Source organism: Mandrillus leucophaeus, unplaced genomic scaffold (assembly GCF_000951045.1).
Source record: "Mandrillus leucophaeus isolate KB7577 unplaced genomic scaffold, Mleu.le_1.0 Scaffold1132, whole genome shotgun sequence".
In the NCBI taxonomy this organism is placed as follows: Eukaryota; Metazoa; Chordata; class Mammalia; order Primates; family Cercopithecidae; genus Mandrillus; species Mandrillus leucophaeus.
In genome coordinates, this window is record NW_012099566.1 from 327967 (window position 1) to 354406 (window position 26440).

General features: G+C 37.2%; 1 protein-coding gene and 1 pseudogene across 4 annotated transcripts in view; both read right to left on the reverse strand.

Moving 5' to 3' along the window:
* The window catches only part of CRB1 (crumbs family member 1, photoreceptor morphogenesis associated), a 214579-nt gene that overhangs the window by 109615 nt on the left and 78524 nt on the right, over positions 1-26440 (reverse strand). The gene's annotated exons all lie outside the window — the stretch shown is intronic.
* Positions 20921-21184, reverse strand: LOC105550674 (annotated as a pseudogene).

The window sequence follows — 26440 nt, forward strand, 5'->3', positions numbered from 1 at the left end:
GAATTAATGAGCTTAGCTGACTAGCTGACTAAATCATATCCTTTCCTCCCTGGAAACTCCTCAGATAGAAAATCCTTCAAAGGTTTCTGCCTGTCCTCTGAAGTGCAGAGCAAGTCTCATTTTATTAAAAGTCTCTCCACCTTTAATGAAGGAGATTAGCTTTAGTTTTACTTTTTTCTATCCAAGAATCTTTAACAGAGAGAAAAGATAACTGACAGAGGACAGGTGGCACGCATATCTTTCTAAAGCACTGACTACGGCACACAGGGCAAAAGAGCAGTACGAATATGCAAATGTGGTCATTCATGTCCTTATTACACGTAAATGCTAAACAATTAAGTGAGAAATGCTTTGGGGAATAATTTAGGTAAAACTGCTTTTATGGGCTGCGCTACAGTGAAATGTATTTCGGTTCTCATTTGGTCATTTTACTGTCAATGTTGAGGACTTCACAGGAAGCTATAGAGACCTGTGGGACTCATCAATGTTAATTAACTTCAAGCAAAGACTAAACCTACAGGATGTTGAAAATACATTTAAGATGCAGCTCCCATCTTAGGATAATATGCTCTCAACTTAGAATTAAGGCAAGGGTCATAAACAGAAACGCTTGCAAACACCAGGTGACTGTCGAAAGAGACCCGCTGTTTTCAGTTCCAGCTATTGATGCCAGGTTGGAAAGTGGATCCATTGTTATCAGGGGGAAATGTGGGTCCAGGCCTCTGGATCGTTCTTTCCAGGTAACAGCATGACCACCTGGGAGTGTTTGGAGCCTGGTGGTCCAAGTTTAGGTTCCAGCTTTACCATTTGCGAGCTGTGTGAGCCTGTAAAATAAGTTATTGAACTTCTCTATGCCTTTGCTTCCTCATTTGTGAGATTTGGATGATGAGAATGGTGATACTTTAGAGGATTTTTTTTTAGATGATTCAGTATTAAAACAAGGTCTGGCACAGAGAGTAGAGAAGTGAGCAATTCAGGTTTTTATTGGAAATTTTCTAACTTAAGGATTTGGGTAACTAATTTTTCTTTTAAAATTATTACATCTGCTGAATCAACCATATCCAAGGGTGAAATCTGGCCCAAGGCCCTCAGGTTGTAACTTCTGCATTAAACTTATTTGAGTCTATTAAAAAGCTCCTATAACCTTCCGCTGGTTTTAAGGCTCAGTAGCCATTGTTCATAATTATTTATTTGCTTATATATTCTCTTTATTTGCCCAAAGGACTTGTGGTAGCTTACATTAAAAGGCAGAGTTTCAATTAAACTGGTAGTCAGTAAAACAAAATAAAAATACCAGAGCAGTTTAATCGAGTTGAAGATGTATAAAGAAGAGAGAAAATATCCCAGAAAACCAAAGCTCCGGAAACACTGGAATGGAGGGGGAAAAACTGAACTCAGAGCTTCATGGTAGCCAAGACAGAAAGAGAAATATCATGAGTCTGTTTAGGTCACATTGTTCAACAGAAGGAAGCTGCATATCAGGTTGTCAAAAGACATTTCTTTCAACTTTTAACTCAGAAATTTCTGAAAGGGTCTTTGTATAAGTGACATTTGAGAATTCAACAGAGTATCTTAAGTAGCAGTTCTATTGAAAAAGTAGAGAAATCCTGTATGTAACAGTTCCTTAATTCTTGCTTCAGGACCAACTCCAGGCACACTTATTCATAGTCATGTAAAGGCATTTGCAATGGAGAGGGTAGTGGGTCCAGTTGCATCCTGCTTGAGGTTATCTGACGATTCAGAGATGAAGCTTAGAAAATCTCGAGTAAAGAATTGTTAGCATGATCCCTATTTTAGCTTTCCCCAATATCAACAATTTTAGTTTGAGTTCCTATGGAAACTCTGTTATAGACATCTTGTGTTTTGACTAAATATATCCCAAACCAGGGATATGTATGGGATGAAGGGTGAACTGGTGAAAGAAAATAGCACAGGAGGGCCAAGAATTCTAAAATGTAACTCTGGGCCCACTCAAGCCCTTGAGTGATTCTGGAATAGTGGTCCAGAATTCTGCATCAAAAATAAAGGACAAATAATTTTAACCTATGATTTTTGAGGGCAGTTACCAATTTCATACTTCTGTTTTAGAAGAACCTTAATCTAATTCCTATAGAATCATTGATTTGGAGCAGGTCTGCATCCTGAGAGGTCAGTGAGGTTAGAAGAGCTGCAAAACGTGCCCCAAAAGTGAGTTTTTATGTGTGTGCCTTTCTTGTCTCTCTCCTTCCCAAGACTGTAAATTACACAAACGCGGGGATTATTGTCTGCTTACTCTTTTCAGGGCATGCAACAGCGCCTGGCACAGAGTCTGCTCCTAATAAATCTTTGCTGAATATGTGACCAGAGTTTTTTGTTATTGGACATCTGGATACATATATGTGTCTGATTTTTTTCAATGACAATTTTAGTTTGGGCATATTTTCTATTTTGCAGCTTCTGGTGGATATAATGAATAAACACATTTATTTGATACTCAAAGCAGACTGATTTAAACCCAGATATTTCTTTGGAAAATGTCTTGCTATCTTTGAATAATTATTAGAGTATCTTTTCTGAGATTTCCTTTTTTATTCCAATAAATAAATAAATTACTGGATGAATTATAAAATTAAAATATCTGTATATTATTAAAAAGAAGATTTTTTTTTCACAGAACTCATTTATCTATTCCTTCATCACTAATTTATCACATTTTATTGGTTATCAAGTCTATTCCAGGAGCAGTGTAAGGTATTGGAAATACAGTCATGAACCCTAGGTGCCTGCCCTCTAGGGGGATATATAATGATGGCAAATACTTTCTTTGATGGCAAAGATATAATGCCATCAAATCATTGATATAATGATGGCAAATGGGCTTTCTTTGCACCAGGTGTTGTTCTAGGCATTTTGTATATATTAACTTATTTATCCTATTACCAACAATCCTGTAAGTTAGGTTACTGTTATTGTCTGTATTTTGTATATGAAGAAATATAGGGACACAGATAATATTAATAATTGGCCTTTACACCAAGAATTCTGAATCCACGGTCCCTACTCCCCATCACCATCACAGTTTCTCCTCACTTTGCTTCTGAAGGGACTGCCCAGCACAGTGCTATGCACACCTTATGTGTTTGAAAATTACATCCGGAGCCAAACCTCTTCCAGCCTAAAGAAGGAGAGACTATCTGGAAAGCATCAAACACATCTGCAAGGGAAGAGTGTACTCATTAAAATCCATAAATTATTTGTCTCCCTCACAATAAAGAGCACAGAACTTACATTTTTAAGGAAGTCAACTATCTTAATGGTTAGTATGTAGTTGACTTCACCAATCGGTGTGTAAATTACTGAAATTTTTCATGTTAGTTAAGAGGATGTGGAAAGTTTTCATGTTAAATTAAGATAGGAACAATACTCATTATTACTATTGCAATGAGTTATGCTGTCATCTGTCAAATTGAAGACTATATGTGTAACCTCTTGTGTCTTTAATCATTTTCTATAGGTTCTTAATTTGACAAAACTATGTGTATTATAGAGAGAAATTACCACAAAGAACAAAAGTAATTGTGTTCATTGAGGAATCACGTTTAGTTACACATATGCAGATTAAATTGATGCCTGAATGCTTCATGGAGGACATATTTGTAAGATATCACTGTAAGGACTTAAAGAAAATGATTACTAATTCTGTGCCACTGAAAGGAGAATTCTATGTTTGATGATTATGTCAGCATGTTTATTATAATTTGAATTTACCTATGAGATACGAAGTAAGTGAGGATTATGCAGACAATTTGGGTGATTCAAGTATAGTAATAATCTAGTCTCCTCTTATTTTTCTATTACATATATTCCTTTAAATCACTGAAAAAATATCTTATTCTCCCAATGCATAATGCCTGAACAGGCTAAAATATTAAAAGGAAGAGAATGAGAGTAAACCAGAATGAGGGACCATTTAATAGAAGCTGGCTGAAGGCCCTAGAATGGTATTGCTTAAAAGAGCTCACAAAGATGGTATTAATGAATGATTTTTCAGGATCTAAGAGTAATAATTCAAATGGGAATGGTTGTCAGATAAGATATCGGGGTCATGAAAGAAAACATATGAAGAGCTGAGGAATCCCTTCCCTCTTCCTACTGCTTTTAAGGACACGCTTTGCGTGCTAAAAAAAATCCTCACCAACAAGGACAGTTCAACAACGAGAGATGCGCCAGACATACTTGCACTGGCTCCTGGGCCTTGTCAGTCCTGCTGGGCTGCTTTGTGTAATTTGGCATGGGGATGCGCTCAGACAGGATGGATCAAAGCACACAACAGCCAACTATGAGAATTCAAAGGCAAAAAAGGCTTCAGATGATCGGGAAAGCATCTTGGTGTAGAGCTTCCTGGTGTTTTAATTTCTTGTAGTATTTTACCTTTTGGGGGCTTTACAAAATTTAACTATGATTGAAGTTAAGTGCCCAGCTGGGTGCTTGTGTCTCTCATTTTTCCTACTAAGAGCACTATGAGAAATGCTTGAGAAATTGGATTATCTTATTTGGATTTTCTTACCTATTTGTGTAAGCTGTTCAAATCTTTTCACTGGAACAAATTCACTGACCTTCCTGCTTCTGTGGGGAAATCAGAGATACTGGATACCGTTAGCTGCTAGATAAATCTAGATTCTTCTTAAGTGAATGACCACAGCTGGATGGCTGCTTCAAGCAATATTATGAAAGTAGGTTAAGACAAGAAATATAGGGCCTCATTAGAATTTCAAGGGCGGTTGAGACAGGCAAAATATAATGAATTGTGTTGGAGTTTGGCCAGGTCAATGGTGCTAAAACTCGCTCAAATGAATAGATAAATTTTGAAGCCCTAGCCTCTGTTTAACCTCCCACCCCAAAAATGATTCTCTGCCAAAACTTTTGATGATATTCCAGAATATTGTCTCATAGGTGACTCTAAAGGAATTTTGCCTTCAGTTTAATCACCTTGGGCTCTGCAGAACCGAGGTGTTAAGTAGAAAATTTAGACCTTTTTAATCTTTATCTGCCTCTTTTTTTCTACGTATTAAATCACTGTAGCAATTAAAACATTTAAATCACAAAGTAAGATAGTCACGTATTGAAGAATATGAAAGAAACAAACTTTCTCACGAAAAAGTGCACAAAGATGAAATCTTAATTCAGTTGTTGAATTTGGGGGCAACAGTTATAAAAATTTTGTTACAGAAATTATCTAGGTAACATCTTTGTGCTAAAATAAAATTATGTTATCATTAGTGGAAGACATGTAATAATTTCACTGTTTGCCAGCACTTACCCAGTGCAAGGAACAAACTTTAGATATAAATCTTCCATCTTATGAAACTTACTATAACCTTTCATCCAGACTTCACTTATAGTATCCTTAACTTAAAACAGTCTATGATATGGAAAGCAAAAAGTCCATTCCACCATTCTTTTAATTTACTTACTGAATGAGCTAGAAAAACGATTTTTTTTTTTTTTCCAGCAGGGGCTGGGCTTGGTGGCTCACGCCTGTAATCCCAGCACTTTGAGAGGCCAAGGCGGGAGGATCACAAGGTCAGGAGATTGAGACTATCCTGGCTAACCATGGTGAAACCCCGTCTCTACTGAAAATCCAAAAAGTTAGCTGGGCATGGTGGCGGGAGCCTGTAGTCCCAGCTACTCGGGAGGCTGAGGCAGGAGAATGGCATGAACCCAGGAGGCAAAGCTTGCAGCAAGCTGAGATCGCACCACTGCATTCCAGCTTGGGTGACAGAGCGAGACTCCATCTCAAAAAAAAAAGAAAAAGAAAAGAAAAATGGTTTTTAAATATCTCCTAAGTATCATCTTCACTGACTTTTAGAAAATACTATTTTATTATTTACGTTTATAATTGCTTTGATGTTACCATTAGAACATTGATCTTCAGAGTTTGATTTTACAGACATTTTTGGTTGGAAAGACCCAAGGAAGTCATCCAGTCCAATCAACAACTCAAGAATTCCATCTTTCGTATCCACAAACAATTCTAATCACATAGAATCTTTCTTCTTTGCAAGGATGCTTGTCTCATTTATAGACAGTTTTAATTATCTGAAAATGTTTTGACAATTGAACTGAATTTTGCCTCTGTTACTACCTACACTAGCACTAGTCATTTCCTTCAAAAGAAAGTAGCATGCATTTAACCATGATCTTGCTCTGGGTACTAGATACATGAGCATGTTCTCTTTATAACACATGTATTGAGCTATAAATATATTATGTGTACACTTTTCTCTGTGTGTAATACTTCAATAAAATGTTAACAAGAAATAATAACCAGATCTTGATTACAGTTTTATCAGTAGAGAGTAAACTCTTATTTGGAAAGGGGTAATTCTGAAGAAAACTCTTTGGAAAAAGCAATAAACATATACAGCTTCAGCAGTAGATTATCTGTGACACTTATGAAATGTTTCATTCAGACCCTCTTCCTTATTGGGGTCAGACTCCCATGAGAGGAGTGAAATACAAGTCTGAAATTTATATAGTTGCATCTTAGAGGCATCAAAAGTAGGTCTAGTTCCCTTTTGTTGGAAGGGGTTGATAGAGTTTTGGATCTGAGAATCCTTTATATAATGAATTCATTAAGAACCATTATAATTGAGAGAAAGAGTGGGTAAGAGCAAACAAGAAAGAGAAAAGAGAGGAAAAAATGGAGAAAGATGGGAGTAAATCAGATTAATCTGCAGCCTTCAGATGTCAATATAGCCACCTGGGAAAACGTACTAGTAAACCCATCTTGATCTAAAGTATAAATTCAATCTGAAGAAAAATTAGATTGTGGAGAGCAGGACATTTTGTTTCATTGAATTTGAAAAATCTTACACAATTGGCTGGCATCTATATCATTGTTTGATGCTTGAAGAACTGATGGTTTCACATGTGCCAAAAAGGGCTTGCCCATACATAGCCTTATTCTATCCACAATTCCTCTTTTTTAAAACACTATGGGAGATGTCATGAAGTAAAAACAGAAAAAAACAATCAGAAAACTTACATGTCAACAAAACCTTGTGGCTCTGTCTTAAGACACCAATTCACCAAGGGCAGCTCTACAGAAACATCTAACTGACAAAATTACTTTTGTCATAAGCCAATTAACTAAGAACATACACTTGACTCAAAGATAGTGCCGGAAGGATACAGCAGGGTACAGCTAAGCCAATTTTGCCTTAAGCTAGGAAGTGCTTTATTGCACAAATGATTCTAATCACAATTCCAATAATAACTCCTATAGGTTTGTCATGATCCATTAAAAAAAAGAGATCATAAAAAAAGGTTTCATTTTTAACAAAAGCCTTTCTCATAAAAATGTAAGCTCATATAATATATTTGAATTTTTGAAAAAATAAATCTTTAGATTCTTGATAGGAAGAAAATGGAACTGAGAAACTTAAAGATAAGGTGTTAGATGCTCTTGAAAATGGAAGATCAATCTGAAATAAGGAGAACACATTTTTCAAATTATGATATGTCAAGTGGCATGGAAAACTTAATTTATCAAAATGTGGCATACACTATAATTAGAGCAAGAATTCTGAGGCTCATCTAGTCACATCTAGATTAGGAGAATGAAAGAATCTTCATAAGGCTTATTAAAGTTTTTAGCTGCTAAGGGCAAAAGTTTTCCTGACATGTGGGTTAATGATCAATGCTTACAACTGAGAGTCCTGAGATTTCTCTCAAGCTTCAATTGAGTAATTTCAGCATTTTTATATTCATGAAATATTGTTTGGGCCTCCTGTTATGGGCTAGGCACTGTGCTAGGTCATGGAGCTACTGTAGTCAAGATGTTCAAAGTCTATTTCATGGTGGACAATTCTAGTAAGGACTGAGAGAGGGGAGCTTAAAAATTAACGGGTGTGTGTGTCTGTGTGTGTGCATAAGATCACACAATGATAAGTATGAAGAAATTAATAAGGGTAAGGAAACAGAGCATGTGATTGTATGTGTTGGGGTGCAGAGAGAGGTGGCATTTTTGTGGGAGGTTTAGATAGACCTCTCTGGAAAAGTGGTCTTTGACTAAAGATTTAAAAGAAGGAATCACCATGCAAAAATCTGTAGTCTTCTAGGTAAAGGGAAAAATAAATGTAAAGCCCCCAAGGCAGAAATGAGTTTTGCCTAACCAAGTAACTTTAAGACCCCAACCTAGCAAAAGTGAAGAGAGTGAGGACTCAGGAGGTGATTTTGGAGAGGATAACCAAGGACAGATCATACAAGGGCTTGTAAGAATATGTTAAGGAGTACAAGTTTTATTGAGAACATGATGTGAACCACTGGACTGTTTGAATGGAAGACTCACATGATATGATGCGTATTACGTTACTACCAAAGCTGTGTGGAGAACTGATTTAGGAAGTCAAGAATGGAAACACACCAAAACATTAGGCTATTGCAGTAGTTGAGGTGAGACATGACAGTGGCTTGGTCTAGAGTAGAAATGGTAGAGGTGGGAAGTATAATCATGCTTGAAACACAGCTTAAAGGAAAAGCCAACAAAATGTGTGGAGAAATCAGACGTGGGATATTAAAGAAAGAGAGAAATCAAATATGGCTTTAAATTTATGGCCTGACCAACTGGGTGAATATGTTGTTACCACTTACTGAGATGAGGAAGAAGTGTTTTTGTCATTATTGTCATTTTGTGAATTTTTGTTTTGTTTTGTGATTATTTTGTTTGTTAGGTTTAGCTTAATTTTTTGTTTTGGATTTCATGAAGATAAAAAAATAAAAAAGTTTTGCCTGGGCTATGTTATGTTTAAAAATCATTTTAGCTATCTAAATGCAAAAGTTAAGGGAAGTTCATGAGAGAGGCTACAGCTGGAGACAAAAATTTAAATGTTGTAAACATCTATCTAAAAGTTAAAGTCAAGAGATTACATGAGATTTCCCAAGGGATGAAAAAATATGTTTAAGGACTGAATCCTAGGGGACTCCAGCATTTAGAGTCTGGAAAATAGAGGATATGCTAGCAATACACTGATAGTGAACAAGAAGGGGGCAGATGTTAAATAAATTATAGCCAGCAGATCAGAGAGAATAACTATAAATGAGAGGCCAGTTAAGAGGAGGACTTAAAATTAAGCTTTAGATTAGCAAATGGAAATTGTTGACAGGGAAGCTTTCACTGAAGTAGAAAAAATTGCCTTATTGGGGAGGTTACTGGGAAGTGAAAAAGTAGAGAGTAAGTATAGACATCTCTTTAGAGAAGGTTGGAGTAGAGAAGAGGATATCTGATGAGGTGTGTGCATTCTAAGGAGCATTTTTTTTCAGATGGTAGATAGGCAAGCTGATTAGAATGATTTAGAATACAGTGGAAAATCAATGATGCAAGATTTATAAATAATAATTGCTAAAGATCCTGAATCATAGAGAATGAACAGGGTGCCATGCATAAGTAAACTTTGGGTGGGAATGTTGTAATGGAAAAGTAGACCAAACATAGGCAGGAATTGAGAGGTGGCAAGTAAATGAGTGACAGATAGATAGGTAGGTGTTGGGAGAGTCAATCTACCATGGACACTGAGAATCACTGCAATTCTTGTTGGTTGTACCAAGAATGCAAGATCCTTACCATTCTACCCAGGCTATCTCTCAGGGTTGCTTTTTGCAGCAAGCAACTTTGAAACATGAGGTTCAAAGTTGGGACAAAAAGCAGATTTGCTTACTGCCTGCTATGAAAACAGATAATTTATCAGGCTGTTGTTCCTCAGCTGTGATGCAAATCCACTGCAGGTACATCATCCATCTATCAAATCACCCCTGTAAGACTTGAATGCAAGAGAAACCTACATAAACATGATGCTCATGCAGCCTGCTGTGCTGTGAGTAATGTAGTCCTTTGTCTCTGACCCAAGAGTTTTGTATCTTCTGCCAGCATCCATAAAACAGTAACAGGCTAACTCATTCATTTATAAATGGGGTAAAATTTAATCTCAGACCCAATAGTTATGACAACAAAGATGAGATCCTGAAAGAGACATGTCTTTCTGGAAGAAAAATGTTAAGAGCCTTTTGGGATGGGTTCAGATGTAGGAGATGGATTCCCTGGACTCTCACTGAAGTGGTAGGTGAAAGATGAAAGTAAGGGACCCCTGAGGTCCTGCCCGTCAATCAGATTGGGATTAAAATAAGCAGTCTTATATGGTGCCTTTGTTGTTTCTAGATCTCCTCTAGGTGGGAGGAGGAAAAAACATGGTTATGACAATAGAGCAGCAAGCCCTGTGGCTCCAGCCAGAAGGCAATGTGTCTGTGACTGCTGAGTCAAGGAGTATCGAAAGATGAAATAAATGGAGCCAACAATGACATCATTTCTATTCAATACAGAATTTTAGTTAGAACAAAAACATGAGGAGTTTGTTTGATTGAGCCACAAGCAAAAGAAATTGAATTGAAATTGAAATTGAACGTAAAACTTTGTTTACTGATGTAGAGCTGCTCTCTCCCTCTATGACCCCTGATTGCTCCCTCTCCCTATTCCACAACACCAACTTCTTTAAGAAGAAATAACTTGTTATCTGAGACCTCAAGTTACTAGCTTACTCAGACGTGGCACTGTTCTTGCTTGGTGACTACCCTGTGATGGGGCACAGCACAATGGCATGCATGGGGACAAGAAAAAACGGGTCTTCTGGGCCCTGACACTAATCAGATAATCAGGATACACCTGGGTAGGAAGCAGCTCTGGCACTTGGACAGCAGCCCCAGAGGAAGGACCAAGATTTTTCCCACTTCTACTCCCATAGGTTAATCTCCTCACCTCCTGCATTCCTTTCATTCCCAACTGGGGGATAGTATGGTTTTCTGGTGGCTGTTGCTATAACCCCTAATAAGAACAACTAGAATCAAATGGATTACCCAACATCTATCTAGATGGCTTCCATCAATACCTGGATCCATCCTCTTACCAGAAAACATATCCACTACCACGGACTACAGCAAAGGACTATATGTTTCTAACCTAGAAACTGCATACCAGAGGAGACTCCTGCCAAAATTGGCCTGATTGTTTTGCAGTAAAGGAGGCCACATTACAAGGAGCATTTTCCCTGCTCACTTCTACAAAATTGGCTGTGTCAGATCTCTGACCCTCTCTTGGGACTACTATTGGTGCCTTGCTAATATTGACACATTTTTAGATTATTTTTCTACTATTTCAGTTTGATAATCTGATTCTTATTTTCAGCGTTCAAGACCACCTACAATCTAACAATGGTGTGTTTTTCTCATAAAGGCCATAGATGAGTAGCAAAAATATTCAGCAATGGATCAGTAGTAAAATAAAAATATTCTAGCAATGGATCAGTAGTAAAAATATTCAATGGACATTCCACACTCTCATCATTCTCTGATAAGGCTGCTGGCATCATTGAGATATGGAATAGACTTTTTGAAAATCAATCCTAAAGATTTCTGACTCTCCCTCCTTTCTGCATCTACCTTCTTTGCCTCTTTCTGGCTCACAGAGTTTATTAAAACAGTTTATTAAGGCTGTTTGAGCATTAAATATGGTCATGGGCAGGAAGGGTTTGTCTCCTACTGGCCAACTCCTGGGTAATGATCAAAATGGAAGGGTAGAAAAATTATATAAACTTATTTTGAAAATGCATGATTCTCCCTTGATCATTTATGAACCCGAAGTGTATTTTCTTCCCCTAGTGACAACCTCATGCCAGCTTGATTTGTACACACTTTGAAGGGCAGCCACATCTAAAGGCAAGACTGAGAGATTCAAACTTAACTTGATGCAGCTACCTGGATTCTTTTATTGAAATAACATGGTCCTAGATCATAAAGACAATGACCACTGGTTGAATATACTACTTACCAAGTAGTATATTTACTTATAGTGACCTAACTGGACTAAGTGGGAACTATAATGAATCTCAGTAAATATTTTTTAAAGTGACCTATTCCTATTCATGTCTGACCTCTCTGGACAAAAGGTATTGGTATGAGCAGATGATTGGAGAAGAGGTAAAGTTACAGCTACTGGGTTGGGACACCCTAGTTTCATGGCCATGGAGGGAGAATAAAAATTCCAGCAAGTGAGCACAGATCACTTTAAACTCCAGGCAGTTCAGGGCAAAGGGTCACTTAGGCTTCTTATTCCTTAGATTCAGCACTGCAGTCTGGCAAAACAATTGTATGGTCTAGCTGAATCTAGGAGCAGCTGCAGCTGACAATTTAAACTCACTACAGGATTTGTCATCCTTGTCCAGGTGTTATAAAAACACTAAAATTCTTGCAAACTTGGCTGGTCCTAACCTACTTCACCATACCTGACACCACTAATGGAAGGTCCTGAACTGCCTCCTCCTCAGCCTTGTATGTGTACAAACAGGCCCACAACTGTGCTTTTTGTTGTTGTTGTTGTTTTTTAGAGATGGGGTCTCACTGTATTGCCCAGCCTGGTCTCGAACCTCCTGCCTTGGCCTCCCAAAGCACTGAGATTTCAGGTGTGAATCACTGTGCCCAACCTCAATCTTAATAACATATATTGATACACTTTTCCTAATACTCAGGCAGCTTAAGTGTTGCCATAAATGGCAATGGGAGCTGCAAGTGATAATTCTATTGTACTGAATTAACCAAAACAATGTAACAACTGTATAAATGAATTTTAATCAGAAATTCTGAACTACAGTCTGTCCCTTTGTGTTATATGTTTGTATTTGGGGGAATGTCTCTCCTTTGGGGCTTAGGGCTGCTCATTTATTGCCCCTGTCATTATTGGTAATGACATCAAAGATCAGTATGTCAATCTAAGCTCCCTTACGTGCGTCACAGTGGATAACTGACTGGCTTTAGACTACTTTCTGGCTATCTAAAGCAAGATGTACTGGTGCCCCTTGGATGTATGTACAACTGGCTGAGTCCAGGGCCTTGGGGGTAGAGTTGAAATGTATACGACAGGTTGACTTCATCTTATTGTTTACAGTCCTCTTGATAGTCTCCTTAATTAAATGCTGCATGAGGCAAATTGAAGAGATTTAACCCCAGTCTCTGTCAGTCAGATTAAGCAGGGTGGCTAAGGGAGTGGCATATTCATATGAAAATTTGAGTTCAGCCAAGAACACATGGGGTCATGGGTGGGATTGCTAGAAGAAGCAACTCATCATGGGCCTTGTGTGTCCTGGCAGTTTTTTACTGGGAATCCTAAGAATGCAAGGCCCTGACTGATCTTTACCTGCCCATTTCTTGGGGTTGGTTTTGCAGCAAGCATCTCTGAGGAATGAAGTAATGTCTCCCTCTGGGACAAGGAGCAGGCTTCTTGCTGTTTACTATAAAAGAGATGAGTTCCCCAACTCAATGTTCATCAGTTGTAACAAAAATCTGCCTGTGCAGTACTCATCTGGGTACACGTAGTACCAACCCTATGGGAGTTGGGTACAATATTAATTCATGTAAAGCCAAGGCTCATGCTGCTGGTTATGCATTTTTTCCTGATACAAAGTTTTATGTCTTTTGCCGGCATTCACAAAACAGTAACAGGATAACGTATGAGCTTGTAAAAAGGATAAAAATCAAACCTCAGAACTGACAATACTTTTGGTGGAGGGAAGATACTATATTCCTGATGAAATTAGACTTGATGATCAACTTAGGGTAACAATGAGGCAGGAGGTGTTGGAAGTTTGAAGAAATAGAAGATATAAAAAGGGTCATCTTAGGAGGTAGAGCTCTAGAAGGATTGTTGTCTAGTGCTAAAGGCCCCATGAGATTTGGCGCCATAAATTTAAAGTGACACTCATCGATTCAGTGTGTGGTTTGTGAGTTTTTCTCCAACCACATAAAATTGGTTGTAGGTGTGGAGAAGGTGGAGGATTGATTTAACCATAATTGTACCTTTGTCAGGCAAGTACAATGAAGAGAACAAGAATCAGGTGAGCTGAAGATATATGCAAGGGAATAATTATAGTGTTGGACCTTGGAACCTTAGCTGAGACAGAAGGTAAGTAAGGCAATGACTGGAATAAAAGTGGTTAAGACACCAGACTAGGCTCAATGGAAAAAGTTCTAAAGTATATGAACTGGAATAATTGGAGGTTCTGGTCACAAAATAGAATGATTTAAAATGAAGTATTTTAGGAAGGTTATTGGCGATAATAAGGCAAAAGTTATGATCAAAGAAGTGGGCAGAAGTGTGTGGCATGGCAGTCACAGTCATTGGAAATAAAGATTTCAAATAACAGAGATACTGGTTTATATCGGTTGTCTGCACAGATGCTGAAAGCCTCAAAATGATGACAGGAGTAAGACATTAAGGTAATCAGTGACTGAGGAGAACGTACCATGAGGTAGGAAGAATGTTGCAACCAAAAGAGGTAGTGAGCAGTGTAGTTCAAAGACTTCAACATGAAGTGGGTTTTTGATGTAGGCATTTAATGCTATAAACTTTCCTCTTAGGATTGCTTTTGCTGTATCCCAGAGGTTTTGATAGGTTATGTCACTATTATCATTCAGTTCAAGGAACTTTTAAATTTCCTTCTTGGTTTCATTGTTGATCCAATGATCATTCAGGGGCAGGTTATTTAATTTCCATGATTTTGAGGGTTCCTTTTGGAGTTGATTTTGTTTTATTGCACTGTGGTCTGAGAGTGTACTTGATATAATTTCTACTTTTTTTAAAAAAAGTTCTATAAATATCTGCTAAGTCCATTTGTTTTAGGGTATAGTTTAAGTCCATTGTTTCTTTGTTGATTTTCCATCAACGAAAGTATAAACACCTTGTGTTTTTTTTTTTTTATTGTGTTATTGTTTTATGGGTCCTCTGAGATTTATGCTTTCAGAATGCTCTATTTTGGTGTATTTTGAAGTTCTGTTTCAAGATTTAGAGCTGCCTTTTAGCAGTTCTTGTAGTGCTGGCTTGCAAGTGGAGAAATCTCTCAGCATTTGTTTGTCTGAAAAAGATTGTGTCTTTCCTTCACTTATGAGGCTTAGTTTCACTGGATAGAAAATTCTGAATGAGGAAGGAAGACTAATTTCCTAGATGAAGCAATGACATGAGGATATTCAGCTTACCTTTGGGACTAGTCAACATGAGATTTGGAAGAAGAATAAAAGACAACCACCATTCAAGAAGACTGCAGAAGAAATGGTACCTTGAGAATATAGCATGGTTTGAGCTTAAGCAAGCAGGTGAAGGAAACATTTAGAAAAAAGTTGAGGACATTGGTAATTGGGCTTATTAAATCTTCAGCATACAGACAGAAGTTCAGAATGGGGTGGAAAATTGCATGAAATTGGGATATGTACAGAGCATTCTTGGATAAAGACCAGAAATGATGAACTGGAATGCTGGGACTTCTGTGGGTGACTGAGGTAAGCAGACTTATAAGTCATAGTGGTATTGTTCCTGATGTACTTAAGGAAAAGTTATAATCAATTCTGATTATATCTTCTTCGGAAATTAATTGTTGCTTAAGTAATGACTAAGGGGTAGTTTTTTGCTAATGGCAGATATAATAAAATCTCTTTTGAGAAAGCGATATGTAATTCTTCAGGAAGAGGATTGGTTGGTCTCAGGAAGAGGTTTTGGATACTTTTTCTTGCCCTGGGAACTGGGTTGCTGGGGGCTAAAGTGAAGCTCTAGGTGAATGTGCATGTCATGGCAGTTGCGGAGCGTATGCAAGAGGAAACAGGTGTTTCTGAGGGTCGTCTGTGTTGATGTCAGAAGACAGACTCTCTCAACAAACTAAAGCAGTAGACATTGGGAAAAGAGCGATAATTAATCATTTTTTAGGTCAGGTGTAGGTCAATAATATTGTTCTTCTTAATGATTACCAGGCTTAATAAACAAACTTTTCGGGACCTTGGGTAGTTAGAAAAAAACAGGGGATGTCAAGATGGGCATCCTCATGAGTAGCAAACACACACTTGACCGCATCATATGAGAGCTCACAGGATGGTCTACTGTGAGGACAACTCCCAATATCCTCAACCTTCCCTCTGATCATTTTCTTCAGCTTCTTACTCTAACAAACACTAGGCTATTCTCAGGAAACATTACTCTCCTGAAAGCTCTTTTAAATGGGTGTGGCCCACATCTCTCTCATCAAAATAGAACCCTGGTAAGAAAATCTACCTGTCAGGTCTTCTAAGTTGACAGGACAGCACCTTAAGACTTTAATGATGAATTTCCTGGTTTTGTTCTTTAGTTTCAGAAAATTTTTCTAATACGTGTTGGCCAGCATACTTAAGTTGAAGAGTTGGCACCTGTCTGCTGATTATTCATTTGAGAGTTTTTCCCTTACTTGTGTGATTACAAGTCAACAGAAGAATGCTAACCTGAGAAAGCAGCCAAGGCCCTTGATGCCACAGTTATCTATCTTTGTCATAGGGTCTCACAAACATATCTGCCTGTGTTTTGGTCTGTATGTGGTCTTCCAAATATCAGCCTTTAAATTTTCCTCCTAGCTAGAATATCTTTGTACATAGTAGGCAGTAAGCAATCAATAAAAATAATTTTTTCAATTAATGTGTGTATAATGTGGTATACCTGTCCTAGTTATTGCAGCTAACATAGTAAAATCAAAAGGAGTACAAGCATAAATAGTTATACACACGATGAATAGTTTTGTTTCTAGAAATCAACATGCATGGTAAAGGCAAAGGTAAATGAATCAGATGAATCTGTTGAAAAGATGTTTTATGAAGTAAACAAGGATATAAGAGAAGTTTGATCTTTTAGAGTTACAGTTTTATATGCATATCAAATATCTGTTTGAGAGTCCTAGGATTTATACTCTCAAACTTGAAATTGTAAGTAAGAAAAAGAAAAGTGCATCTCTAGGAACAATGCTCCTGAAATGTGAAGTCAGCAAATGAAAAAATTCTATTGAAAATTTATCTTCCAGCAGGAGATATTGACTGTCCCATTGCCTAATTCCTTCATGACTACATGAAACTTTGAATGATGTATGTTTGGCCCTCTATGGCTATTTTAGTTGAATTTAGGTAAAGTGACAGGATTTGATTTTTAAGGAAAAGCGAAAGCTTCATTTTTAGCAACATTGTGCTTGAAGCGGATGAAGTTGAGAACGAAAGCCCTGTGTGCAGTCACTTTGCCAGGTGGCTCTCATCGGGGTGTTTATTGTTAAGAAACTCGCTATTTTTGCCCGAGGTTTGAAGCCAGGACTTCATAGGATCCCCTGCTGCACTCAGTTCTTTCCATACAGAGAGCAGATGGGTGAAGCAGAATAAAATCCCAGCCTCAGAGGCAACAATGTAGCGTTCCAGAGACCAGGGAGGGTGTTCCTCTGAGTTGGAGTACATGCTAATTGGAGTTGGTGAAGGAAAGTTAGAAATGAAAATTGGACTTGGATGAGATGGTTTGGAAACTTGTTAAGGGTATTATCATGAGTATAGTTTGATAAACAGAAATGAAATGTTCACATGAAAGACATATCAATTGCTTCCAATTCCACTTGGCTGGTTAGAACAGGGTGGTTCAAGGGTAAGCACATAGGTCATGAGATCCTTGTAAAAGTTTCAGTAGTAAGGTTGATTTGTATTTTTAAAATGTGAATTTATCAAGCTGTTTGGGTTCTTATAATTTCCACTAACTTCTATCTCGCATAAACAGCATAAAAGTTCCTCTTTATTGATTTATCCGATGGTGCCTTTTTATGGCTCCACTGTGCCAGTTATCATATTGTCTTATACTTTGTGCATCATCTTCCTCCTGTTCTTTCATTTTCCCTTGGGAAGAGACCATGTACTCTCATCATTTTATCCCCAGAACTGAGCCCAGTGCCCCGGACTGGAAAGCTCAAACATAATACAAAGAAGCAGCCAACATTCCTTCAGTAGTGGTCAAGGGTGGTCATACAAAATAAAGATAATTTACTGACTTTGGAACGGACTGAACAGTGTTATTCAACTACAGGCCTTCTCCAATTATAAATTTATTTTGCTTACCATTAAAATTATGTGGATGTGCAGGTTTAAATAAATGCACAGACATTTAAATCAAGTGGTAATGGTCCCTTCTCATTTTAATTTGAGTGTTGCAACTATGGTCACAAATAGTTATGACAAGCTATGAGCATATTTTGCCAAATTTTTTTGAAACCATTTTGGAGAATTAGAGTATAGTAACCACTATTGCCTCTAGAGGCATGGTTCAATTCTAGTCATTAAAATATCGAAATGGATCTTTAGACTTTTCTCAATTATCTCATCAAATGAGACTTTTGGTTTCTCTGGGCCATGGTAACTTGCTTTCCTTGCTGGAAATTCTAGAAGACACCTTGAATAAAAGCTAATCCTCCTTCAGGAGGCCTTGATTTCTCTCACTAGGATTCTCTGCCTCCTTGAGTTCCTGTTTTCATTTCTCATCTTCCATGGTTTCAGGTTCTCTCTATTTCTATATCCCTGAGTATAATTCTGAGACTCTCAGTTAATTTTCTTCTCTGGTATATATCATTTTTACATTATAAAAAGTTAGAAAAATTACATTACATATGCAAATATTTTCAATATAGAAGGTAATTACACAAGTAGTGAAGAGTAATAAATACATTCTTAATTGTAATACAAAAAACAAATAGTTTATAACTGTATTTAACACTTGGAATGGTTCTTTTGAATGGAGCTGTCAGTAAATGTACTATGTACAAACACATTTTTCATCATAATGGAAATTTTATTTTAATCTAACAACCAATAGAGCTGTAAATACACATAGCATGCAAAAAAGTAAACTCTATATTTTCTATCTGAAAAATATAAAATGGATGTATAACAAATAAAAATAAAATAAAGTTGAATATCCAACTATTCAGGGTGAAAGAAAGGCAAGGGAAATAGTAAGTTTTTTATTAATGATTAATTATAGTCATCTCATTGATAAAAATAAATGATATTTTGAACTTCTTGGTACTATCAGGAAGATAAAGAGAAAGTTAACACTTGCTTTTCTACCTGAAGCCATTAAAAAAAAAATCACACAATTTTCCTTATCCTACTATAACACAAGTGTTTTTAACAAATGTTACATAGGGACTTTTAGACTGGACAAGACAGCATAGACTTGTCTCTCCCTGTTTCTCCCCACTGAGCATGACTAAAAACTACATATACCAACCAAATAGAACTCTGAAAGGTAGAAGAGGAAGGTGAACTGGTTAGAGATCCCAGGTGTAACAGCAGAGCATCAGGGCTTTTTATAACCTCCAGCATAATACAAGAAGGTGCCTCAGTCCTGGTGTTTGCTGACCCCCAGTCAGTAACAGAAACAAGAGAAGGTGGTCCAGGTTGGCTCTTTCTTTCCCCAGATTGAATGAGAGTCCCACCTACAACACAGGGTGAGCCTGGAAGAATGGGCAAAGAGAATTAAACAAAGCCCTTCTGGAGGAGGAGGAGGAGGAGGAAGAGGAGGAGGAAGAGGAAGAGGAGGAGGAGGAAGAGGAAGAGGAAGAAGAAGAAGAAAAGAAAAAAGCAGCCAGAGAAAGAGCTCACCTCCTCTGTTGCTGAGGCTCCCCTCCGCTCCCCAGAGGCATCATATGGCAAGGGGGCCATGGCAAAAAGAATTATGCTACCACAATGGCCTGTTATGTGAAGTCTTTTCTTTCCTTAACAGTTCTGAGACTCTCCACTTCTCTCAAGAGATACCCTGTGCCTGGGGGATCAGCAAAGGGGATTATACCACAACAGGTATTCAGCCTAGGAAATGCTCTCTACCCCCAGAGACAGGGAGAAGCTCACCACAACACCCACCAAAGGAGCCTCTTCATCCCCATAAATCAAGACTCCCCTTCCTCAGAAGGATATGGAACATTCTCACCTAAGGAAACACCTTCTGACCACTCAGGGATCATCAGTAGAGACCTGGGAGGCCCAATGGCACAAGGTAAGCCAAGAAAGTCAGAACAGCACAGCAAAGACTCAGGAAATAAACTGATCATTGGAACCACAGTCCATATAAGTAGGCCAGGACCTGTTCTTGAAACCTAAAAAGGTGACTGCCTGCTAAATTCAAAAATTCAAAGAAGACATGGAGTCTCCTAACCTAACAGCTAAAATGTCCAGCATACAATTCAAAATCATCTGTCATCACAAGGATCAGTAAAACCATAGCTTGAATGAGAAAATAAAATGAAATGATGTCAACCCTGAGATAAATCAGATATTGGAATTATCTAACAAGAATTTTAAAAAACCATCATAAAAATGATTTAATAAGCAATTACAAATTCTCCTGAGATGAAGAAAAAATAGAAGTATCAGCAAAAAATATGTTGCTTAAAATAACAAAATGGAAATTATAGACTTGAAAAAAAACAATAGATGAAGTAACTCCCTGAATGGGCTCAATACTAGATGGGAGACAAAAAAGAATAGAATCAATAACTTGAGGACAGATCAAAAGAATTTGCTCAATCTGAGCAAAAGGCAGAAAATAGACTAAACAAACATAAAAACAGAACCTCGGAAACCTCTGAAAGCACAGCAAAAGACCCAATATTTGTATGATCAGAGTCCCAGAAGTGGAAAAAAAAAAAAGGATCTGAAAGAATATGCAAATAAAAATTGGCTAACAAGCCCCCAAATTTGTCAAAAGGCAAAAATCTACTGATTTTAAAAGGTGAGACTATCTCAAATAGGATAAACCCAAATAAGTTGACACCAAGTCATATTACAAATTGCTGAAAATTAAAGACAAAGAAAAAAATACTGAAAGCAGCTAGATAGAAATAATCTATTACCTTTAGGGCAACACCACTTTTCTTTTTCTTTTTTGCAAGCATATGATTGAGTTTATTGCAGAACGGTAATAGGAAATGAGACTGTACAAAGAAAAGAGATGGAGACAAAACTGGATGACGATTTCATACTGTGTGTCCCATCCACAGGCCTCAGCAGCCCTCCCACGGATCTGCCCACCTCAGCAGCCCTGCTACGGATCTGCCTGATTCTTCCGTATCAAGAAGTTGGTCTTGTGAGCCATTTCCATGTTGTAGATCCTCCCGCACCTTTCACAGCTTTCCCTGTGTCGCCGGCCGCATGGCTTCTTATAATACCGTCGATGCTTAAGGTCCTCAATGAGCCCATCCGTAGTGAGGATTCTGTTTAGGGTCCTCTATGCACCTTCCATGTTCCCTTCCTGTACCATCACGGTCCTGGCCATGAACTTCAGATGTTTTGCCATGACCTTGGATTTAAGTCTCCATTCTGCAGAGCCAGAAAGACCCACTCCCGGGCATGGAAAGGACAGGGGTGGCAAGGAGGCGCCACAGGGTGCCAACAACAGCACACAGTTCCAAAAGGGCTTGAGTTGGGAGTTGGGAAGGGACTCTGTTGGTATTTGAAAAAGTGAGCAAAAGCCTGCAAACCTTCCCGCCTGCCAAGCCCACCTTCTTTTCCCCAAACCCTGCACCCAGCACCACTTTACAATGATAGCAGATTTCTCATTTGAAACCATGGGGTGCAGAAAAAAAAGTTGTGTAGTAGAGTTTTTCAAATCCCATAAGAAAAGAACTGTCAACCACGAACTCCACATTTAATAAAACTGCCTATCAAGAATGAATGCATAATAAACACATTCTCAAAGGAAAACCAAAAGAAATTGTCGCTAGCATACCTACCCTCATAGAATGGCTAAAGAAAGCTCTGTAAACCTAAATAAAGTGATTTAAAAAAACAGAAGGAATCTTGAGGCCCAAGACGGGAAGGACAAACAATGGAGAATAGACATATAAGTAAACAAAATGGAGTATCCTTCTTTTCATGAGTTTTCTAAATTATACGTAATGATTAAAATAAAAATTATAACACCATCTGACCCTCACAACAAGGATATTTTAAAGTGCAGAAGCCAAAAAAAAGAAAAAAAAAAGAAAGAAAGAAAACCTAAACGGAAGTAAAATTCCTATACTTCACTTAAAGTGGTAAAATACTGAAACCAGTAGGCTGTGATCAGTCATACCCAGAGCAATCACTATGAAAATTACACAGAGCAATATATTTAAAAATGCAATGCAGAAATCAAGATGAAATTCTACAAATAGTCAACTAATTCATAGGAAGTAAAGAGAAAGAGAGGAATCAAACAGAAAACACATAATAAAATCATAGAGCTAAGACCTACAATATTACTAAGTACTTAAACATAAATGATCTAAATACACCAATTAAAAGGCAGAGATTGGCAAGGTGAATTAAAAAAGCATGACCCAACAATTTGCTGTTTTGATATACTGTTTACAAGAAACTCATTTCAAATTTAATGACATAAGTGGGTTGAAAATACAAGGGTGGAAAAATATATACTGTGTAAATATAATTTTTCAAAAGGCAGGAATGCTTATGGCAATATCAAATGAAGTAGATTTCAAAGCAAAGAAAGAATACGAGAAAAAGGTATCATTGCATAATGATAAAAGGATCAACACACCAGGAAGACATAACGACCCTAAATGTGTATACACCAAACAACAGGGCTTCAAACTACATGAAGAAAAATTGATAGAACTAAAAGAAGAAATAGACAAATCCATAATTATAGGTGGGGACTTTAACACCTCTCCTCTAAACAAGTAATAGGACTGCTAGACAGTGCTATTCTGTATCAGTAAGGATATACAAAATGTGAACAACACCATCAGTCAATGGGATTTAATTGACATATATACAAATCGCCTCTAAACAATAGCAGAACACATGTTGTTCTTTAATTTTTATTCAGGCAACCATGGAACATTTACCAAGATAGATCGTATCCTGTGCCAAACAACAAACCCCAACAGATTTGAAATAATTTGAATTATTTGAAATGATACAGAATGTGTTCTCTAGTCATAATGGCATCAAACTGAAAATCAATAACAGAAAGATAGAGAAAAATTTCTAAATAGAAATTAAACAATTCAATTCTTATTTCTAAATAATCCATGGGTCAAAAAGGATGTCAGAAAGGAAATTTAAAAATACACAGAACAGTATTAAGATGGAAGTATGGCATATCAGAATATGTGGGATGCAGTTACTAAAGCAGTATTGAGAGTTAAATTTATAATGCTTATATATTAGAAAAGAGAAAAGGTCTTAAATCAATAATAAAAGTTCCTACCTCAAGAAGCTAGAAAAATAAAAATAAATAATAAAAAAAACCCAGAAAATAAACCAAAAGCAAGCAGAAACAAGGATATAAAAAGGAACAGAAATCAATAAAATTGAAAACAGGAAAACAGAGAAAATCAATGAAACCAAAAGCTAGTTTAAAAAAAATCAATAAAATTGATAAACCTGTAGAAAGATGGACAAAAAAGGAGAAGATGTAAATAGTCAAAATTAGGAATAAAACAGAGAAATCGTTATAGATTCTGCAGCCATTAAAAGAGTAACAAGGCACTACTATGAACAACATTATGCTCAGAAGTTCAACAGAAAAATCAGCAATATAGAAGATCCAATCTATACAATCACCCAACATGATCTAATTGACGTATATAGAAATACTCCATCCAACAACAGCAAAATACACAGTTTTTAGAAAAAAAAGGACCAATCCCTTGAAATCCACAAATCACCAAAAATAGGTATTCTCAATAGTCTTGTAATAATACTGAAATTAAATCTGCAATTCAAAAGATCCAGAAAACGGAATCTCCAGGATCAGCTGATTTCCCTGAAGATGTCTACCACATATTTAAAGAATAATTAACATCAATTTTACATACTCTCTTCCAGAAAATAGAAAACGAAGAAACATTTCCCAACTTATTTTATGAGGTCAATATTACCCTGATCATAAAACCAAAGACAGTATAAAAAAAAAAAAAAAAGAAAAGAGAGAGAAAGAAAACTATAGATCAATAACTTTCATGAACTTAGAAGCAAAAAAGTCTTACAAAATATTAGCAAACTGAAAAAAAATACACCAAATGGGATTTACTTCAGATATGCAAGTCACATTCAGTATTTGAAAATGAACCAGTGCAATCTACCACATCAACAGGCTAAATAAGAAACTTACATGATAAATCAATTGCAGAAAAAGTGTCTGACCAAAGGCAATACCCATTTATGATTAAAAACTCTTAGCAAGTTAGGAGTATAGAGGAACTACTTCAACTTGAAAAAGAGCATTTATAAAAATTCTATGGAGATCATAGTTAATGGTAAAAGACTGAATGCTTCCCCTCTAAAATGGTGAATGAAGCAAGATGTCTGCTCTCACAACTCATACTCAACATCGTAAAATAAGTAGCATGTGTATTGTAAAGGAAGAAATAACACCATTCCTCTTTGCAGATGGCATAATTGTCCATGCAGACAATGTCCTGGAATCTACAAAAAGAATATTCCTAGATCTTATCGATGAGTTAAACAAAGTCTCACTATACACAATCAACAACCAAGAAACAATCATATTTTTATGTTCTAGCTCTCTAGCAAGTGGCATCTGTTGCTTATTACCAGGAGTAACAGTCTGGACACGTTTGGCCACTGCATTTTGGTATTGGAGTCACCAAGGAAAACACAACACAGTCAAGTACTACATGGAACAATGTTTTACTCACATAAAGAAGAGACAGAGCAAGGTCAGCTATGTAGTTGGCGTCAGCCCCCATAAATAGAAGGGCCTCCTTGCAGCAGATGCGGGGCAGTTGGCAGCATGTAACCCTCTCATGCTGCAGCAGAAGAACCTTTTGCCCTCCCCGCAGAAGAAAGTTATAGCAGTGGGGCTGGCTAGGTGCCATATGATACATATGTTTAAGCAGAACAAGGGAGTACATACTGAGTCTGAAACAGGGAAAGATATTCCCACACAAGGTGATAACTCCAGCATGGGCTGCGAGGACGCTTTATCTCTTGGGAAGGAAGTGTTCTGGGCCCAAGGCCCATTCTTACGTGGCTGAGTAGGGGTTTGAAAGACCACATGCACAATACTGCCTTTCCCAACACTAACAGTGAATATGTTGAAAGTGAATTAAAAACAGAATACTATCTACTGTCCCTCAAGTATATACTATATACTTAGGTATAATCTCACAAAAAATGCCCAGGATCTGTATGTGGAAAATTACTCAACAGCTAAAAAAATAATAACAACTAGGAAATAGGCAAAAAACATGGGGAGACATTTTCCTGAAAAAGACAAACGGATGTCAAACAAGCATATATAAGGTGTTCATGGTGGGAATGCAAAATGGTACAGACATACTGGAAAACAGTGTGGCAGTTTCTTAGAAAACTAAGCATGAAACTATCATAGGAACCAGCAATTTTACTCCTGGGCATTTACCTTAGAGAACTGAATACTTACATTCACACAAAAGCCTGTACAACAATGTTTCTAGCAGCTTCATTCATAATAGCTGAAAACTGAAACAATCTAGATGCCCTTCAATGGCTGAATGGTTAAAAGAAAAAAACAAAAAACCTTTGATATATACATACCATCGAATTTTACTTAGCAATGAAAAGGAACAAACTATTGATACACAACCTTGATAAATCTCCAAAGAATGATGCTGAGTGAAAAAAAAAAAACAAAAACTCCTATTCTAAAACTTTATGCACTGCATAATTCCATTTATATAACATTCTTGGCATGATAAAATCATACAAGTGCAGAACAGATTAGTATTTGCCAGGGATAAGGGATGAGGAGGCAGGGAAGGAGAGAGGGGGAATCCTTGTGATGACAATTGTTCTGTATGTGGACTTTGTCAATGTCAATATCCAAGTCTGATACTGACCTATAGTTTTGCAACATGGTACTATTGAGAAAATTAGGTAAAGTATACATGGGCCTCCCTGTATTTCTTAAAACTGCACATAAATATACTATTACCATTTAAAAAGCTATTTTAAAATTTTAAAATGAAATGTAGAAAAACATATGTAGACATAAAAATATGTGACATAGTAAGCAGGAGGATAAACTTAGCATCAGAAGATCTAGGTTTGTATCCCCAGTGTACCAGCTCTAGCTATTGCGTCAAATTGGTTATCTGTTTGCAAACTTATTTTCTCTTTATTTTAGATACACAGAAAGACTAGATTTTCTAGTCTTTTCTGCAGTTAAATGTAGTTATATGATTAAATTTGACCAATAAAATGTTGGTAAAAGAGATATCCATTACTTGTAGTGGTTGGTCCATAAAACCTGCAGGTGTCATCCTCCATTTTCTTTCCTTCTCCAGTGGCTTGCTGCAGAGGAGCACAGCAAATTTAGAAGTAACATTTTGAAGCGAGGAAAAAGCATAGAGGAGCCTGTGACCCTGAATCGCTATTTGTAGGACAACTGATGATGGGAACCCAGTTTTGGAATTCACATGAGTGAAACATAAACCATTTCATTAAGCCACAGAGATTTGGGGCAGCCAGGACATCTTAACTCATATAGTCATTCCTGGCAGCTCTTCAGAAATCAAGCCCAACACTTTTTTCTGGAACA